Source organism: Schistocerca piceifrons, chromosome 6, assembly GCF_021461385.2.
Source record: "Schistocerca piceifrons isolate TAMUIC-IGC-003096 chromosome 6, iqSchPice1.1, whole genome shotgun sequence".
In the NCBI taxonomy this organism is placed as follows: domain Eukaryota; kingdom Metazoa; phylum Arthropoda; class Insecta; order Orthoptera; family Acrididae; genus Schistocerca; species Schistocerca piceifrons.
Window position 1 is genome coordinate 131,281,231 of NC_060143.1, and position 22,087 is coordinate 131,303,317.

The 22,087-nt window shown below is 41.1% G+C and overlaps 1 protein-coding gene across 1 annotated transcript in view; it reads left to right on the forward strand.

Annotated features, from left to right (window-relative positions):
• Positions 1 to 22,087, forward strand: part of LOC124803188 (orexin receptor type 2-like) — a 67,440-nt gene that overhangs the window by 6,296 nt on the left and 39,057 nt on the right. The window lies entirely within an intron of this gene.

A 22,087-nucleotide genomic window follows, 5' to 3' on the forward strand; every position in this document is an offset into this window, starting at 1 on the left:
ACACCGCGGTTCCTGGTGTGTCCGCTGTGCCGTGCGTGTGATCATTGCCTGTACAGCCCTCTCGCAGTGTCCGGAGCAAGTATGGTGGGTCTGACACACCGGTGTCAATGTGTTCTTTTTTCCATTTCCAGGAGTGTATATTTTTCTTTCCAACTTCTGTGATGGCCTTTTTTAGAGATGTACATTCCTCTTCAACTGTGCTGCCTACTGCGCTATTCCTTATTGCTGTATTTAAAGTCCTAGTACTTCCGTATCCCACTTCTTTGTGAACTGATTCTTTCTGACTAATCTCTTAAACTACAGCCTACTCTTCATCACTACTACATTGTGATCTGAGTCTATATCTACTCCTGGGTACTCCCTAAATCCAGTATGTGATTTAGGAATTTGTATCTATGATGTAATCTAAGTGAATACTTTTCCAAGAGTACCTCCTCCTTTTTGGTTCTTCAATGGAGTGTTCGCTATTACTAGCTGAAATTTATTACAGGACTCAATTAGTCTGTCTTCTCTCTCATTCCTTGTCCCAAGCGCATAGTCTCCTGTAACCTTTGGTCCTACTCCTTCCCTCTACTCCTTCCCCACTTCGCAGTCCCCCATTACTATTAGATTTTCATCTCTCTTCACCTGCAGTATTACCCATTCAATATCCTCATATACTTTCTCTGTCTCTTGATCTTCAGCTTGCAATGCCACCATGTATACCTGAACTACCGTTGTCGGTTTTGGTTAGCTTTCGATTCTGATAGAAGGAACCCTATCGCCGAACTGTTTACAAGGCCCCTAAGTATGATTAACACTCCTATCACCCTCTCTGTACTTCGCTGTTGGCACTACACATAATGGCAGATAAGGTTCTCCAGGCAGTAGTTAAACTCAAACACTTCCATCGGATTGCCTAAGGGTGTACCTTGATGCGCCACGCCAGAGCACTCATCTCCAGTCATACACTGTCCAGTGGCGATGCTCTTTAAACTGATCCAAGTGTAGCTTAAACTGACAGGGACAGTGAGTCAATGAAGAGTGCTGGACCATTGTAATACGTTCATTTTAAATCGCTGCGCACAGTCATGTGCTGAGTGAACTGCTGGTAGCACTTTGGATTTGTCTTGTGAGTCCTTGCGATGATTTCATGTGATTTCTTACAAATACTCTCTGCAATGCTCAACCGTCCCTGTTCAGTCAGTATATGAATCTGCCTAGTCTTGGCTCAGCTGCGGTTGTTCCTTCACGTTGAAAATTCATAAACATACCATCAACAATCGACTTGGGGTTTTTAGAAGGGTTGAACGGCCCTGATGTATTTTGAGCAGGATAACCGGAGAGGGAGGCGGTGGGTGGGAGTAAACCATTAGGTCGGTTTTAGTTACTAGGACTTTAATTAACAACAACTGCATTCAAAAGGGACACTTAAGTCAGGCCAATGGAGGCGAGGGTGAGCCAGAGCATAGTCATGGGCGAAACGTAGTTTCCCAAGTTAAGGAAAAGCAGTGTCTGCTATTTGGACAAGTCCGACTGGCATGGCAGCTACTGAAAATAAAGTCCACAGTGCCGCAATACTGGAAAGGGCAGGAGGTGTTTACTGCTACATGGTGCGCGACCGAGAGAAAGAGCCCCGGCGGAGGGTGGCAGAGTACGTCCAGCACAGCCACGCAGCATCCTCCGCCCTGATTGATCAGAAGCCAAGAGACCTACAGGGGCGGTATGGCAATTTCCAGAGCGTGACCTGCTCAACATCGCATAGATGGCTGGCTCAAATGGCTCTGAGCACTATGGGACTTAACATCTATGGTCATCAGTCCCCTAGAACTTAGAACTACTTAAACCTAACTAACCTAAGGACATCACACAACACCCAGCCATCACGAGGCAGAGAAAATCCCTGACCCCGCGGGGAATCGAACCCGGGAACCCGGGCGTGGGAAGCGAGAACGCTACCGCACGACCACGAGATGCGGGCGCATAGATGGTGTTACCTCGTCAGCACACGAGGGAGGCGCGTGATCGGATTGCTTTCCCATTGCTGACTTGCTGTTGCCGGACCGTGGGACGGGAAAATTACAGGCAGCCAAAGCTGCCGGCTACTGCTTGACCGTAGCGAGAGAATAAGGTAACTTTTGAAAGAAAATAAAAATAAAGTAAAATCCAATACTATCTGGCTCAACCTTACAATTTATTACTGAAGTGACATCCACCGACTGGTCAACGTTCAAAGTCACTGAGCTCTCCTGGCTGACCCACACCGCTGTTAGTGCTGCTCTACTGACAACACAATACTCCGCACCTCCTTTTTACAGTCGAGTCCGCCTCTCATGACATCTGTTGATCAATTCTGCATTACATAGTGTTGTCTCGATACTTTTGATGAGACAGTGTGTTCGTGTTGCATGGGGATGCGTATTCACCATAACTGCCAAACGACTTAAGTGAAGTGTATTCCATGAACATAATAATATTCCTCCATATTAAATGTAGTGATATTGAGCGATCCCATCTTTCAAGAGAAACATTTGATTTTGATTTGTTCCACACTCTGACTCTGTCGTAAAGTAATGAAGTATCTGTCTGCTTTTTAGGTCATCACAGTACTGTAATTTGTGTTGAAGTCTTATTACCTATCTATGAGAGTCTGGTCCATGATAGTAAGTTCTTGCAGGTTTAATATGTGAACTTACTGGAAGAAAAATTGCATTATATTACATTTTAAGAACTACTAATCGGATCTGTTAGGAAAAATTCTTGTACTCGAAGTGTCAAACGCTTATCATGCTACGAGTTTGTTGCAGTGTTACACTCCGCATGAATTGCATTGACAGAAAGTTCCTACAGATCTTAAAAAATCCTCCAGGTCAGAAATGAAAACATCCCACTTCATTTATCCTTAAAGTCTTCTAATGGTATTATCTTTCCAGAAAATTGCATTTCCTTTGTGAGACTATTGGTTTTTGTTAGTTATTCAGCGAGTTCATAATCCATGTAGTATATCCACAGTCCTTTCGTTGCCATCCAGATGTTGGTTGCCATTTGAATCTATCAGATTAAGAAACGCCGATGTAAGTTCGCCTTCCAAGAAGTGCTGTACTTCCATGCCCCCTTTTTTCTTAGACATGTTCGTGAAAAATATATATCACACAGAATCGATATCCATCCTCCTCAAGTTAGAGTGGTTGGTGTTGTACTCAAATTTAAGCTGAAAATTTGATTAATACTGTTCACTGTTTTATTTCTGTGTGTAGTGTCTGATACATCTGGTGACGTAAGTTAGTGAAAGAAACACTCCAAAGTGCTCTATGCTACACTTGGGTTGAAGCTATTATAGAGCGAATAAGCTCGGATGCAGATACCGACAGAACGTGGGACGTGAGACACCCACTCCTAAAGGGCTGCAGCAGACCGTCGTGTCTCATCCTTATTGGAATCCCGTTGAAGTGGGGCTGATGCCTGGCTGTTAGACAGCATGGCTCCCCTTCAGGAACTGCATACATAGCTGCAAAGGGAATTGAGGAACTTTTGATGCCTTTCGCTGTAACTGAGAGCGGAACAGACACCACTGATGAAGAGCCGATCCACCTGCTTACACGACGCGATCCACTTTTTTCGAAGTTGTAGGATACTCTTTTGTGTACCTATGTCATTCGGTTCAAGGTCCCAAATCACTGAAGCGTTCAAAATGACTTGTTTATTGAGAAACACTACCCAGTAGTGGATGTAACAAAAGCGTATGGCGGAATTCTCATGAAAAATTCCTCGCACGTGGAGTAAGAATATATGTTATAAGGACACCTGTCAGGAAACACTTTGTTCTCATGGTAGAGCTCAGTTTCTATAACTCTTCAACACATTAATCATGGGAAACATACAGGAAAAGAGCATATAAGCACAAAATGAAATACTTTTATCAAATGAAATGTTCAAAATTCCCTTCTTTATCTAAGATACATGCATCAGCTCGCTATCGTGTTGAATCCCTGTTCCGCTTATGTGTCTCTGGAGAATTGCTTATGGTTTCGTAGTCTTCCTTAATACGGGCACAATAGAAATGCCCTCACAAATAAAAATCTGCTTGATTTAGGTCATCAGAGGGTGGAGGCCAAGGAATTGGCCCACATGTACCTATACTTCTGTAACGGAATATGTTATTTAGAAGCCTACGAGCATTAAGAACAGAACGAGGAGGAAATCCATTGTACAGTCGTGGACAAAACGAGCGAGACCCCTCGCCTTTTCGTTATGCTGATCCACACAGCTGTAAAGTCTGCTACACAGCATAACAGTCAAGGCGACGAAGTGCTACCAACATACTATGCACAGGCGTGAAACTGACAAACTATCCGAACTTTGTCAGACTGTTTTCAATCATGTGTAAGACTATATTAATACTGATTAGTGTGTTAAACACAACACGTAAATTTAAGATATAAGTGAAAGAAGAAACGCTAATTAGTATGAACTGTACTAATAAAAATGAATTTCAGCTTATCGAGATAACACAACTGTTCTAGTAAGACAAAGTTCCCCAGATCGTTACGAATTGGCAAAATATTATGCGCATTCGGCCGCGAAACGGTTTATGTCAACTTTCAGACCAGTCATAGGGGATTACCGTTGCTGACCTACCATGAAAGTGTGAAAATTTAGCAATGCGTGAACATTCATAACGAAATTCAGTTAAAAATCATTCAGTCCCACACGTAAGTCAATTCAGGTATTGATAGAAGCGGAAAAAGGAAGGCAGGAACAAGTATGAAATTCTACATGAGTTTCATATTGACATCCACAGGGCACCAGAACAGAATAAAGGTAGAAATAAAACGGTTTGGGGGCGCGAGAATTTCTTAAAATTGCTTTACTGATAGTCTATCTGCCTCCATCGAGATTAGAACGGAAAACAAACCAGACCTCCCTTGCAGTAGTAAACACCTTTCACTACGCTAGAAGGCAACCCAGGCAAAAAGCCCTCTGTTATTACCCCAGACATGAATAAGCAAGCAATTTCACAATGAAAATGGCAAAATGATCTGCAGTTTCTGTTGCATAGAGCTTTCTGGACTCTAAAACATGAATTTTCTGCCTTTATGTCAATCATTCGGGATGTTTATCGAAATAACAAAATACTCCTATTAGCGAGTAACGGCAACGGGTTCTATTCAACGCTGGTGACTACTTTGAAGGACAGTAATAGGTGCAAACATGTAACTCTTTCGTATCGGTTGTGAATAAATAGTTGCCACTATTTAAGTTCCAACCCCCGTATAGTCTTACATATGACTGAAAACAGTCTGACAAAGTTTGGATAGTTTGTCAATTTCACGCCCGTGCATAGTATGTTGGTAGCACTTCGTCGCCTTGCCTGATATACTGTGTAATAGACTTTAAAGCCGTGCGTATCAGCATAACGAAAAGGCGAGGGGTCCCGCTCGTCTTGTCCACGACTGTACCTGAAGTACATGTTTCGTCGCACTCGTAAAAACATTTATTCTAGCAAAACATAGTATTAGCTAAGAAAGCATGGTATGACACCCCTCAACGAAGCCGCTACAAACGTTGACACAAAAACGTTGTTGATGACGACATCGCACAATTTCGCGAGGATTATCAACAGTCCATACTTTATGATTGTGAAAATGTACAATCTAATTATGTTGAAACAAAGGGTCATAGGTGAACAGCACATTTGCAAAGTGAAGCTCGACACGCTGTCGACTGGAGGGTTCGTAGACGTGTATCTGTGCAGGAATGCCGGCTACTGATGTAATCGAACGCTGGTACGTTCTGTTCCTTTGTGTTTCCCACGATTAATGTGTTTATGAAGAGAAGTAGAAATTGAGCACTGTCACGGAAAGATTACTCAGACATATCAGAAATCCGTAATGTCTAGGGGTCACGCGTGATAGAACGCTCAGTTGCAAATGACGTCTATTAAAAACCGCTGTCAAAACAAAATTCGAAATAACATGCTTTAGAAACTTCGTGGCACATCATGTGGGTCAACTGCATATACAGTCCGTACTCCAGCTCTGGAATTGGTGTACCCCGTTGCGCAATACTGCTCAACAGCCTGGATGAATAGTGCTCACACAAAACTTGTTGACACAAAGGTCAACCACACCATGTGTCCTACAGTTGGTACTATCAGACCCACACCTGTCTACCCTTACTTAGCCACATACCACCTCCATCTCTGCGGCGGCAAAGTGCACTTCTACGGGAATGCAATGAACTACAAAAATATCCTAACATCCCTGTTTCCGCAGATATTTCAAGCGTGAGCAAAGGTAGGCCTCGCTCTCGTCATCCACACCTGGAAACCGCCAGAACGTTAGTTGGAAACGATTTCAATACTGTCGGCTGCTGGAAACACACATGCCAAAGTGATCTGGTCGATACTTGATGAATAAGAACCATCGCCGGAAGGTGTACCGACTCTTTGCACAATAGAAGAAAATAACTTCTCCAAGCTGTGACTGTGGCGCTGAAAAGCAGACTGTCTGCTACGTAATTCCATAATGTCCTCTAAGATCTTTCCCTGGCGCTCCAGCAGATTTAATGGTGATAACGGAGGGATCTACAATGTATACTGGTGGCCTGGATATTAGTTTCTCGTCTGAGGTAATTGTAATATTATTTTTTGTGATGTAGTCATACGCTAAATAAATAAATAAGCATTTCGAGACCCATGGTAATATAACATATTTTACTACTCTGTGTATGAGGAATGTTGCCTTTAAATTTAGCCATACACTATTGTTACATCCTGCATAGACCTATAAAATTTCGAATCAAAACATCTTTCAGTTGTCTAAATTTCCGATTGTTATTCTATTTGAGCAACCAGTTTCGGCCCTACATTACGCCATCTTCAAGCCGTCTGATCGACATGTAACGACGTAATGTAGCGCCGAAACTGGTTGGTCATAGGGAATAACAATCGGAAATTTAGACAACTGAAACGTGTTTCGATTCGACATTTTGTGCTAAACAGCAGAGGTTCCGCAGCAATCCGTATAAATATGGACTTCTCTCGGAGACTGGCAATAAATTTCTCTCCCCTTCTCCACATCACAGAAATGAGAGAGTCATGCGTAAATACGCCAGAAGTATCGAACGCCTTGATGGGTCTCATTACACCATTAGACATCTGTCGGACAAAATACGTATGATTTTTTTTCCATTATTGAAACTAACGAATGAACTATACTCACGCTTGTACTGCCGATGTTATAACCCTCTGTCATTCGTTGTTATTACCACGATTAACATTGCCAGGCTGATGTTTCTGCTCCTTGAAATGTTATTCTACACTCCTTACAGCCTATTTTATGACAGCTGTACTTCTAGAGCACTTACAAATAACTCTTTTCATTTATGCATCAGACATGAAAATCCTATTATTACGCTCATAGATGTACTCTGCAGAATATGCTTTTTGAACTTGTCCATTTTCGTCTTTTTTTTGGCACATGTGTTACTCTCCCATTATCAATTCGCTGAAACATTTTTACTAACAAGGAGTGTTGTGATAGGATTTTCTGTCCTTGAACGTTTGCTTTCATGGATAGACATAGTCATGTAGGTTAACATGTCGTCCATGATGTAACTACCAACGTATGTGCAATACAGTGTCTCCTTCAGGCCTCGTGTGATGAGTTTATCCAAGAGCGACTGTGCATAACCCTAATTTTTATCTTAATTCGAGGCCAATAATAATTAAAACCTGAACTTTAAGGGCAAATTTTTCATTACGTTATTGATCATACCCCCTCTGTGCATACTATCTATATTACAAAACGGCTAAAATGGTCACCCTATTCCAGTTCCAGGTTACCTATCTAACGGCTTCCAGAGCCAAACAACGTTTTCAGTTTTACCGAATTTAAAAATTTTAAAATGCTGTCATAGTTCACTCACTGAGAGGTATAGTCCTACGTCAAAAGTTTAACACAATGAATCCCATATTAAAGTTAGAAACTTATGTCTTGAGAAGCGTAACTCACGGAACGCAAATTATGCACACTGTATTCCTCCGGTATTTGAGAATGAGAGTGTCTCGCAATTTCCAACCAACTTCGCACATTATTTCAAACCTATTCGAAACTCTTTCTTCCTCATACATCCCCATAAGAAAGTAAAAGAAAAAAAAAACAGATTACCGCTCACATTTTCGCCCTTCTTGCGTAAAACTTCATCGTCAGGCTTGACGTTTTAATTCATTTCTTCTGTACTACTAACTCTAGTTCCAACACATTTTTCAGATAGTCTCCACATACACCAATGAACGTATCTGCAAAATTATATCGTTATACGAAAGTAGTTCTGGAGATATAACGTCATAAAAATTGCGACGCGTCAAAAACCTAACTGCTCTTAAAACCGGAGCGCAAATCCACACTATACACATTTGTAAGGAAATCATGTGTTAGAACATGTTTTATAGATGAGAGTTCGACTCTTATATGGATCAAGGGTGGAAGGGGGTTGGGAGGCTTACTGGTATTAATTCTAACATTTTGTTGGACTCTTACCAGCAGTTATGGAGGGTGACCAAACGAGCGGAAGAGTATTTCCAGTTTCCTCTTTACAGCACTTGTTCTAATGCGTGAGTTCGCCAACAACTTAAGTCTTAGCACAGTTAAGTGCACCTTTAACCCATACTGACACAGACTCTGATTCATTTACTTTACGACGGTTCCTCGTCCTAAGCACCAACGGCATTGTAGACATGTAATAAGATGAACCTCTATCTCTGTTATATGCCTCACATATCTGAAATGTGCGATAAGCAGTAAATTCTCGACTGTTAAAAGTCTCCAGACCTGATACAGTTTCCACCTTACCACACATCTGATTTACTAGTCTTATGTAATTTGTTAGTATAAAAAGCTTTTGAAATGACATTTTCTTCACTGCCTTGCGTCTGTGTATTCGTAAACGCAATCTTCCATTTTGAAATATCAGTGGGATCACCTACCACATTTTTGTTTTGTTTTCATGGGTCAACGTTTTTGTTGTAAAACTCGACAACGTAATCGGCCTGAAGTTTAACCGGTTTTCAGACTGCTTATGTTTGCAGAAGATCTTCTATGGTGTTACAACGTCTTTTCCATCCTTCTGTATAACAGGACAGATCACCCGAATGTAGAAGAATTAAATATTTGTCCTGAATCTTCCAAACTCTGTGTTCGAAGAAAAACAAGTGGCAATTTTAGTTCATACTGTGAGGTTTCAGTCCTCTCAACGAAGATATTAAGCTGTAAGTCTCACATTTCACAGTCGACAAACTAGTTCAAGAAAGCAAAAGAATGGCAATGACATAGAAAATAGTGGCGTGTGGTTATCTGCACTTAAACGTATTGATGTTAGATTAGATTAGATTAGTTTTTCGTTCTATAGATCCGTGCTGAGGAGATCCTCGTGGATGTGGAACATGTCAATTTTTTAAAATAAAAAGCTAAAGTAACAATAGTAATAGTATGAATATATATACATCATTTGTTTCTATTAAAAAAATTCGTCAGTGGACTAGAATAGTATGATTATATATACAATACATCATTTGTTTCTGTTAAAAAATTCGTCAATGGAGTAGAAGGAGTTGGCCACTAGTAAGTCTTTCAGGCTTCTTTTAAACTGATCTTTATTTGTAACTAAATTTTTTATGTTTGCTGGCAAATTATTGAAGATGAGAGTTCCTGAGTAGTGGACCCATTTTTGAACTAAAGTAAGTGCTTTTAAGTCCTTGCGCAAATCACTTTGTTCCTGGTATTGTATGTATGAACTGAGCTGTTTGTTGGAAAAAGAGATATATTGTTTAGGACAAATTTCATTAAGGAGTAAATATACTGAGAGGCAGTAGTTAGTGTACCCCGTTCTTTGAAGAGGTTTCTACAGGACGTCCGTGAATTTACTCCACAAATAATACGTATTACACGCTTTTGGACTCTGAAAACTTTTGTTTGACTTGAAGAGTTACCCCCAATATATTATACCATATGACATTATGGAATGAAAGTAGGCAAAGTATGCAAGCTTTTTCAGTTTTATGTCGTCTATGTCTGCTAACACTCGAATTGCAAATACAGATTTGTTAAGGCGTTTCTGCAGTTCTGTGGTGTGCTCCTCCCAACTGAATTTATTATCAAGTTGTAATCCCAGGAATTTAAGACTGTCAACCTCTTCTATCTGATCTCTTCTTCATACTTTTTGCATATGCTGGGTGGAAACCTTTTACAGGTTCTGGATTGCATATAGTGAGTCTTTTAGAAGTTTAATGTCAGTGAGTTGGCTTTAAACCATTTATTAATATCCATGAAAATATCATTAGCAGATCTTTCTAGAACTACACTCGACATACTATTTATTGCTATACTTGTGTCATCTGCAAACAAAACGGACTCTGCTTCTGGAAGTGTAACTGATGAGAGATGTTGGAGGGAGCAGTTGCCGCACATGGAAAGGGAATATATGTGGGATGGAAACTTGGATTTCCACTTCTTTAGCGTACGGTTATATCACAGAAAATATTTACAACTGTGTCAATTTGCGAACTAATATCCACGCCACGAATGTAGTCTATTGATTCCTCCATTATAAACTAAGGTCTTGTGCAGCACTTGGAATTTCGCTGTACTACTGACAAATTTTCGCTCTTCTACTGACAAACTTTTAAACATTGACCTAGTTTTATAGGTAAATAGTTCTGAGAATCATTGGTCGACTCATTCGTATTCTGATGTGTGATGTAAAATTTACCAGTAGATCTCGAGGACTGTCTAGTTTACAGTATTTCTTTGCTCGTTTAGCACTACCAAGAGAACGCCTTCAGAATAACTAATAGGTTTAAAACTGCGGATGTGAGAAACAATCATCCCCCAGGCATTTTGGAAATGCGCAGTCTCTGGGATTTTGACCTACGATTACGGGTGTGAGTACCGGTAAATCAAAAGTAAATTATACCTTTGGAGGTCGAACCCATGCAAGTAGAGCGGTGAATGGGATCCAAAAATGTTTATCTGCTTTTGCTTGGTGTACTGTGGCTTGACCCACTTAAAAACAAAAAGTCTAGGCCAAATTACAGTTCTTTGAGCCAAATGCATTCGTAGATGTATCATTACCTCAGTCTGATGGACTGAAATTCTTGTCATCGCTTATTATAAAAGCCTCTCGCTACTTTATTTTGTAACATGTAAGTTCATAACCAACTATGATCACCTGTATCATTGCCGTGAAAACTTCCTGTTTATGTGAATTCTGATGCATCCGTGAACAAAAACGCATTCCGTCCAAGTTTATTGTGTATTTCGCGGTGACATGGACTTTCTCACAGCGCCAGAAATTGTTGAAGGAGGTTTAACATAAGCTAAACCAAGTCAACGCTTGAGCTATTATCTTTACAACTGATCTCCTGTAGCTACTCGCCATCTGTCTATTCGAGTTACATCTTATAGGTGTAATCTGTGCAATGCTCATGTATATGTTGTGTATATCCTACAGTACTTAATTTGAGCTAGTTTGATAGCAAAATATCCAAGTCTCCGTCTGCTGCCACAAGTCTTCAAGTCCCATTGCAATGTAAACTTACCTAATTAGCTGAATATCTCATCCAAGAATAACAGGAGAGTACTCTTACTGCTGAAGGAAGTTTATTTTCTTCATCGCTTTAAATGCAACGTAACTCGTACGAGAACATATAAGGGGCAGTCAAGTGAAAAAGAAACACGCGAGAAAAGTAAGTTACTGTTAATACATCCATCTCATTCTGAAACAAGACAGTCAATGCCTTCATGAAACTTCCTGGCAGATTAAAACTGTGTGTCCGACCGAGACTCGAACTCGGGACATTTGCCTTTCGTGGGCAAGTGCTCTACCATCTGAGCTACCGAAGCACGACTCACGCCCGGTCCTCACAGCTTTACTTCTGCCAGTATCTCATGCTTCATGTTTGTGGTTGCCTACGGAAACACGGTTGTATCCAGGCGTGCACCCCTACGCCCGAAGCAAGTTGACGGCCACGAATGTGCCTCTGCAGGACTCCAGAAACTTGGAAATCGCGTGGAGACAAATTGTTTCTGTATAGAGGATGTGTGAGGCCTCTCCAGCTCACATTTTCCAGGGTGATCAAACAACCTTGGCAATACGTGGGCCCTCCCACATCCTCCATACAGTCCCGATGTCTCTCCATCAGATATATATATCTTGAGGACCTGAATGAAGACATAATTGGCCATCGATTTATTTCGAACAAAAAGGTGCAACCTGGATACAATCATGGTTGCGTGGGCAATCGAAAGCATTTTTCTACGAAGACCTGACTGTATATTCTCAGAGTGAAATAAATGTATTAACAGTCTCACAGAGAAATAAATGTATTAACAGCTAAGGGGCTTACGTTTGAATTTATAATCATTTTCCTTACTTTTTTCCATCTATCTCTTTTGAACTTGACTTCCTCTCATAAACTTCGCAACAGAATTAAATGAGCTTTCTCGATGCCCCTTAATTGACGCCCATTCCGAGGCAGAAATTTGAAATTTGGCGCAAAGGTACCAACGACACTCTTGTGTAACATTACATAACTTTACAAAAACGTGGTACCCTTCGACGTCACCCTTGAGCTCGAATACACTTCGGACAGAAAGGTATCGATACAACCGAAAAACAAGTCAGACTTCAGAAGTTCATGTGTCATGTACGTGGATTCACGATGTCGGATTGCTACCAGATTTCACCAAAAACCTCCCCGACCGCGCCATAGACGAGCAATACGATGAGACGTTCCTCACAGTCCTTGTCATTCACATTAAACCGCTCCTTTTGACGTATCTGCGATGCAAGTCAGATCTGCGACGTCCAGACACCCAGCGTTGAATCTTATTTGTGGCCGAGGAATATATTTCAGTCACACAGCCGTTCAGAATCGACAAGTAAAGGTCTCATGGGGTGACACAAAGAACGTAAATGAAACCACCCCTTTCCTTGTAGTACTGATTCCCACACATTTCGCGGTAGGAAACGACAGTTGCCAGTGCGATAAACAAAATTACGACATTGTTGATAATCTTTGACACGGCTGAAAGCCCCAGCATTCTGGGCTGCATTCCCAACGAAAGTGATCCGCCCCTTTTTCCACCTGTCGTATTTGCATTTGACTGCTCCTTATAAACAACACAGCAGAATAACTTTTTTGTTAACCCCGCAATTGTCTCCCATTTCTACACAGAAGTTTGAAATTTGGCTCAAAAGTTCTTATAGCTTTCCTCTGTAAGGGTGCAAAAGCATGGAATCCTGCGAAGTGTAGCAAGACTACAATTTTTGACCTCACGTACAGATTGGGATCACTAGGGATTATTTATAACCATTCGTCGAAATCTGAACGTGATCCGAAAAAGCAAACGATGCTTGCGCATTTTCAGCCCTCCTGTTCCTCACCCTGCTCTGGCGTGATCATAAGGTGGGTGGCAGGTTACGACATCGACACATCCCTGAATAAACAGACAAAGGGTTTCGCTAAGATCTCAGAACATCCTCGGTAGCACCCACTCAACTTCACTGAGAATTTAAAAAATATGTATCTGTACTGAGACAATCTGTGTAGTGGACCTAGCTGCCAGCAGACAGGCGACCCCTCCGATCTCAGATACCAGCTGGCAGACGCCTAGGACCACTACACAGTTTATTTCAGTACAGATAAATTTTTAAAATTCTCAGTAGAGGAATGTGGATGCCACTGAGTGTCTTGTCGAACTGGGCGGTCTTAGAGGAGCACTTTGCCGTTTTTTAACGAAATTGTCAACGTCGCAACCCTCCTCCCTACCCATGATCACGCCACAGTCGGATGGGAAACAAGAGGGCTGAAAATGCTGAAGCACCCTTTTCTGATTCGGCAAATGGTTGTAAATGGTCTCTAGTAGTTCCAATCAGTACACGAGAGCAAAAACGGTGGGCGCGCTGCGATTGGAATGCAGGCAGCCCCCAGTGTCCTTAGAGACGCGTTTAAACGTTCCGGGGGGAGGAGGGGGGGAGGGGAGGTGTCAGCAGTGTCCAAAGTAGTTATCAAGAAATAATAAGCGGGAACCAACGCCCAATGCCCTATAAACCACGTCTGGAGACCATTTCTTGTCGCTTCTGAATGACGTTCTCTGAAATATTTTCCTCGGTCACCCACAAGAAAATCGCGATTTCAACTCTACGCGTCGCGGTTCTGACTTCCATGACAAAGGCGCCATAAATGAGGTGGAATGTGGATGAGAGGGTCTGTGGTTACCTTCACCTCGTGTGACACATGAACGGCGGCGTTGGACAACATTTTGGCAAAATTTGGTGCCAATGTGACATCATGAACCCACGTTACAAGATACATGAACGTTTGAGGTCTGACCCTTTTTTCGCACGTCTCAACACCTTCATGTTTGAAGCGTCGTCCACGAGTTGAGTTCCATGCTTTTGCACTGTTACGGAGGAAGGTTGCAGGCAGTCGCAGGGGGTTCCAAGAAAGTGAGCCTTTAACTGAGTTGCACAGTGTAGTTCTTAAACAGGAGCGAAAAGTAACTTCTTAAAGACCCATATTGTATGAACACTGCGTATATACAATGCTATTGTGCCGAAAATGAAATCTCATGTGTTACATACAAGTTCCTTTCAACGAACCACGTGTGTTTACATCACTATAAATTTACAAAGACATCACGAAATCATCTTATATTCACATTAATGTTCATAGTATTTTTAGTGACTGGAAAAGCAGTTCGATGAACAGCTTGTGAACTGAGATGATAGAACAGAAATTGGATATTGATCCTCACAAGTTCTAAGGAAAATGAGAACTCGAACAAAAATCTAGTACTGCATGTGGAATTGGAATGTTTGCCTAGAATGAAACTGAACGTAAGGAACTCTGATGTTTATCATAAACGTTCACCGGAGAATGATGCAGGAGCCTAAAATAAGGGGAAAATCCTATTAAAGAACTGCAATTTCCTTCCAGCATCCACAGAGACAAAACACTGCATAATAATGATTCCAACAGCCCCAAAGCTAAGATCAGCCGAAAATTCATGAACCTGGACACCCAATACACCAAGGTGCCAATTTAGTACGTAGTCTTAGGTACAAAGGTTCAAATGTGTGTGAAATCTTATGGAACCTAACGGCTAAGGTCATCAGTCCCTAAGCTTACACACTACTTAAATTATCCTAAGGACAAACACACACACACCAATGTCCGAAGGAGGACTCGAACCTCCTCCGGGAGCAGCTGCGCAGTCAATGACTGCAGCGCCTCAGACCGCTCGGCTAATCCCGCGGCTTCCTAAGAACAAAATCACTACAAAACTTCATTAAAATTTCAGTAAATTGTACAAATTTACAAACAACTACTCCATAAAGAACATTGATTCATAGGATCAGAGATATCAGGTACCATAAACAGTAGTGATTTAGTGATTCACAGGGCCAGAAACATCACAATATCCAGATTAGCAAGATTTACATTCTGCGACGTAGTTTACCTATGCACCAATATATGTACAACACACACGCTCAGACTAATAAAAATTAACTTACTGCATCATAAAAAGTAGTGTAGAAATCTATGAAGTACTGATTTTGAATTTGCTCGAGTTAGTACTATTTCAGTATTACCTTCAATTTATTTACCTTTCATAACAAAATCTATATCTGAATGCTGGTTTAACAAAGCGCAGTGCTTAGTTGGCCTACTTTCTGACGTCTATATTAATGATGAAGCAACAGATTTCTTATATCAAACTAGACAGAAAAGAACTCAATCATTTATTATAAATATTACATTGATGACGTCTTGCTGCATTATAATACAACCACTGAAGTAGAGAACTTAGCAGAAGAAAATAATAATACGCATCCAAAGAAGCAGTTTGCAGTTGAACAACAAACATGATATGGAGATAATTTTTTTGATTTCAACACTATATGTATCCGCTACAAAATCTAAACAACTCAACAATATATTGCAGTTCTTCTTATGACCCATTCATAGTTGACAAATTAGATGTTAAAACCACGCAAACATAATCAACAAACCAGTCCTCAGCAGCAGAGCAAATTAAATACGTCAGTATCCCTTTTTTCGGTAATATGTTGTCCTACCTCGCTCCATACAAAGTCAAAATAAGTTTTTGCAAAAAAGAAAGAAACAAAACAAAATAGTTCTTAACACTAAAGCAGCCAACCCAGTTATTCACAAGTCTGGTATATATAAGCTAACTTGTGACAGCTACTCCAGCTACCGCATAAGGCGAAGTGGAAGAAACTTTGAAATTCAAAACAAAGAACATATTGATGCACTCCATTTTAAAACTCTAAATAAATCCAGTTTTGTTCCCACCTGCCACATAACTCCATTACAAACATAAAAACCAACCTTCACATCCTACACAGTGTAGACAAGGGAATAAAGACCTTTTGGAACAAAGAGATTTTCATTCATAACCACACATCACCGCATATCATCTTAAATCAACACCACCTCAGAACACCCCTCCCACCCCTTGCATTCTCAAACTCTTTCTGCACCTTTCCCCACATAACATTGCTATCAACGTAAGCCAACAGCGTGTTAAGTTTTTATGTCTAATTCAAAATGCAACTGTTGAAAAAGAGCTCTGCTACAACGCTAATCTTTAAACATTAACTATAGTCATGCTCTTTGGTTTGTTTACATCCTGTATAGCACGGTGAAGCTGTTTGCTGTAGGTAAACCTTGTTTAGTGTTGAGCATTTGACATATCAGGAAAAAATAAATTATGTTTCTCAGAATGATGTGTGTACCAGGATTAAACCCCGATCTTATGAAGTAAATAATACCTGATACCTCACCACATTCAGTTTTTTCTATCTTACCACAGCCATAATACAATACAATATAATACTATGAACAATCATTAAACGTGTGTAGATTTGAGTACGATTTGATACACCCGGTCCTATAAACATGTCACTTGACAGCTCGCGTGTAGTTGGCTACACTGCGATTGCAAGGTTTTAATAGCTGCCAATGCACACGCCCACAGCTGATGGCTCCGAAGTATCTTTTGGTAATATAGGCTACAATCAACATGTATAAAAGGCGTCGCATCATAATGTATATTTAAGTACAGGAAAAAATGTTTTTCTAACAATGCAGGGAACTACTACGGAGAAACAGCGTTTGATAGTATATGAAATCGGGAAATAAATAATACCCGAAGTTAATGACAATCTCTATGAGAAGTCGTTCCGAATTTTTTCCATAAAAGCCGTATGTAAAACGTCGTATTATAATGCACACCTAAGCATAACAAGGAACACGTTATCCACAATCATACAACGAAATAATGAAAAAGAGGCTTAGCCTTTTCGCTTGCGGACAGAAAGAATTAATTCTGTATACTTTTACATTCACCAATTTACGATATCAGTGGTACAATTCCATCCAATTCTTCTTCACTATCATCAGAATCGGCGCAAAAACTGTATTCATCGCCATCGTCATCATAAAGGGAAATTATTAACCGTTTCCTCTCATTTGTAATTCCGCCTATAGTCCGTGCTTCTCTAATAAGCTTAACAACATAGTCTTACTTTCTTCCTCTATGAGGTGGCGTCTACAGTAACAAGACCTTCACGTGGCAGTTTTTCCTCTTCCGTTGTTATTATTTCGAATTTTAGCCTAGTCATCAGTCCAGACCAATTAATTTGGATTAAAATGGCAATGATAAGGCGGTAGCGAAATTACCATATGACCCTGTTCCTTTGCAGTTTCATCTACAACATATGTAGGAGTCACAGGCTTATTTTGTTTTACAAGTGAATATAACACCAGCTTCATCATGATCATGGCCGCAGCAATGTCTCTTTCTTGTAACCACAGCACCGTACTTTCTTTGCGGTCACTAGTTATTGGAGTTCTAACACCACAATACGGTAGGGTTTATTATCCACTTAAAACACTATCGAAACACTAAACTGAAGTAACAAATTTTTTGATCACTGCAGAAATTGTGGGTGGCCCATATCCTCATGGCAGTCACAGGTCTTTCTCGATCGAAAAACTAAAAGTCCTTCACCAACATCACCGTTTGAAGAAGATACATGGGCCACAATTAATCGGGGCTCTCTTCCCGTTGGCTGATGACCGCTGTTATGCGGAGTATCATTTGTCCAGCATTTATCAATTGCTTCCCCAGCGTTGTCCCTGGTTTCATCTAAGCATATAACAGAATTTATGTCTTTGCCTACAGTTTTATGTCAGAAAATATTACTAGCCGCAATGACATAGGCTTTTTCGAGCAACAGTTTCCATCGTCTAACTTTTTAAAGCGGAAGCCCAACTTTTTAATACCACTTTTAGTGACATCTTCCCGCTGGAGAAGCTCACATTCTTTCCTGCCACAATATCCGTGAATTTGTCGAGTAACTGTACCGTTTTGGAGCGAATCAAGCTCTGTAACTGGACTAGGCGGTTTTCCTTATTTCTAGGAGTACTTAAATATCACCGTTTCCTCCACAGAGACTTTGTTTCACAAGGTTTACTTTAGTATCTTGCAAATCTTAAAGTAGTACCCCTTTCCTTATAACAGTTCTTTGACTAAGTCCTACGGTTTTCGAGGTGCGTTCAGAAGCTTCATCAGTGGGAATCGACGCAGTCCCATGAACAGAAACTACTTCATTTCCTTACATATTAAACTCAGGCGTCTTTTGTAGTAATTTGAAAGCCTCTGTTTATTTAACGGCGCTATATGACGCACATGGTAAACGACGTCGTTTTGGTAACACTCTTTAATAAACAGAAACTGTAGTCAGGAGGTAACACAGCACAACTGTAAAGAAGTAGGCGGTCGCACACTAACACGCAATGTTTACATAAAACAGCAAATGTGATAGCGTCAACGGGTTTTCTGTAATACTGACAACTTTAATGCGCTTGTGGAGTGACCTTGAAGTGAAATATTTATAGATGCATTGAAACCGCTCATGGTGCAACCAAACTTGGTTCATCGCAAAAGACGAGTCTCTGCAGTTATTTCCTTAAGCCTATAGAGGCCTATTGTCTCTCATGAACATCTAATTGATCAGTGGCACTCTGTAAATTCACAAAGACGGTACACATCCCTTACCTCTCCCAAATAGAGCCAGAATAGCTTGAGGAACACTCTAAATGCGTGAGAGTCGCCTACCTGTTCACCAGGTCACCTGCTCTTGACCCTACTGGATACCCTCTAGTGAGATGGATGTGACTTAGGAAGTCGGGATGAGGGGTACAGTTAGCATTGAAGGTCAAGGTCCCTACTATGTCACCCCTTAACACAACAACTAGCTAATCAATAATTGACAATTTATTCAAAACAAGCTTTTATAAAACAGATAAGAGGCAATCAACACGTGGCCGTGTTTAAGGCAATATCAAATATATAATCACATGACTTAAAAGATGAGACTCGGAGATTTCAGTACTTAAGAAACATATATTAAAATTGAAGGGATTTTAAAAGGTAGCACAGGAACTTTTTTTGTTTTGTTTTAAGGCAATAATCTGCAATATGAAAGCGATTTACAAGCACACCAGTTCGTTACGAACCAAAATAACACAAGGGGCACAACAAGTTAATTAACAGAATTGATTCACAAGCAAATTAAAAACCTCTTTTTTTAAATACACATCACAGGTTAAATGTCTACCACACGGGCAGTGACGCCAGGCCGCCCCGGGAAAAAGGTGGCTTAACTTAAAACACCGGAAGAAGCAGACCAGCCGTCCAAAACAACACCTAAACGCCGGGGCTCAACCGGGAGTCACTTCCCATTAGCCGACACGTCACACCTTCTGTGCACCAAAGCAGAACGTGGCGCCGCTATCACACACCCCAACACGCAGAAAACTGGAACACAAACAGACCGCAGAAGACACGGCAAACACCAAGCAAACATCAATTAATATAAGTTAAGAGATCAATAAACAACAATATAAACGAAGAACCAATAAATTCTTTCAATAGAAGTGACAAGTTTTACAGCAAAATCAACGCTGTAAAACTAAGAACTGTACACAAATCCAATGCTGAAAATATAGTATCAGACTTTTACACTCTGATAGTTTGCCAAACAATATTTGCACATATGATTAAGGCTGATAATGTGTTCAAAGATGAAATGGAAAAAATTTCAAGATAATATCATTTTATTCAAATGCGCAACTTCACAACGATACTAGGTTTTGTGCACTTTAATTTGGTTGCATAAGTCTGCAATGTAGCCGACAATTGTGTAAGCTTGGTATGCAGAAAATTACAAGCCTATGACCTAATAGCTTCTATACCTTAAAGGGAGCGAAAGGCTATTTACAATATGTACAGAAACCAGATGGCAGTTATAAGAGTCGAGGGGTATGAAAGGGAAGCACTGATTGGGAAGGGAGTGAGACAGGGTTGTAGCCTATCCCCGATGTTATTCAATCTGTATATTGAGCAAGGAATAAAGGAAAGAAAAGAAATGTTCGGAGTAGGTATTAAAATCAATGGAGAGGAAATAAAAACTTTGATGTTCGCCGATGACATTGTAATTCTGTTAGAGACAGCAAAGGACTTGGAAGAGCAGTTGTCCGCAGCTCGTGGTCGTGCGGTAGCGTTCTCGCTTCCCACGCCCGGGTTCCCGGGTTCGCTTCCGGGCGGGGTCAGTGATTTTCTCTGCCTCGTGATGACTGGGTGTTGTGTGATGTCCTTAGGTTAGTTAGGTTTAAGTAGTTCTAAGTTCTAGGGGACTGATGGCCAGAGATGTTAAGTCCCATAGTGCTCAGAGCCATTTGAACCATTTGAAGAGCAGTTGAACGGAATGGATAGTGAATTGAAAGGAGGGTATAAGATGAACATCAACAAAAGGAAAACGAGGATAATGGAATGTAGTCGAATTAAGTCGGGTGATGCTGAGGGAATTAGATTAGGAAATGAGACACTTAAAGTAGTAAAGGAGTTTTGCTATTTGGGGAACGAAATAACTGATGATGGTCGAAGTAGAGAGGATATAAAATGTAGACTGGCAATGGCAAGGAAAGCGTTTCTGAAGAAGAAAAATTTGTTAACATCGAGTATAGATTTAAATGTCAGGAAGTCGTTTCTGAAAGTATTTGTATGGAGTGTAGCCATGTATGAAAGTGAAAAATGGACGATAAATACTTTGGACAAGAACAGAATGGAAGCTTTCGAAATGTGGTGCTACAGAAGAATGCTGAAGATTGGATGGGTAGATCATATAACTAATGAGGAGGCATTGAACAGAATTGGAGAGAAGAGGAGCTTGTGGCACAACTTGACTAGAAGACGGGCTCGGTTGGTAGGACATGTTCTGAGACATCGAGGGATCACCAATTTAGTATTGGAGGGCAGCGTGGAGGGTAAAAATCGTAGAGGGAGACCAAGAGATGAATACACTAAGCAGATTCAGAAGGATGTAGGCTGCAGCAGGTACTGGGAAATGAAGAAGCTTGCACAGGATAGAGTAGCATGGAGAGCTGCACCAAACCAGTCTCAGGACTGAAGACCACAACAACAACAACCTTACAGTTACTACCTCATTTGGGAACACTGATTTTTTAAAGGAAGTAGTGACTGCTGTTGTCCATGCGGTCACATACCTTGCTGGCTCCTCTTACTTCAGCAACACGTACGTTATGGCAACCAACCAACAAGTACACTCGCTGCAACGCAACTCGTTCAATGAAACGAAGGCAACAAAATGAATTACACCTTCGATGGAGAGCATTGTTCGAGATGGTCTCGAGGGATGGGTCTCTCCGAGAAAACAGGCACCAAGGCAATGCGACGAACAGCGCCCGGAGTTGACATAAGGCAGGTCCACCACAAACTCGCGACCGTCTTGCAAGGTAGACCGGCCGCGCCGCTGCTGGCCGAGCCCGCGTGTTTTCCTCCTCCGTCCTTCCGCCTCGTGGCGAGTCCGACCCCAACAGCCGCGACGGCAAAACAGCCCCCAGATCACAACAGGGGCAAAGATTGTAGTACAGGCGGGTAATCGATAGTGACGTGGCAAAGAGCTGCTGTGCCGGAAAAGGCGCACCACGGCT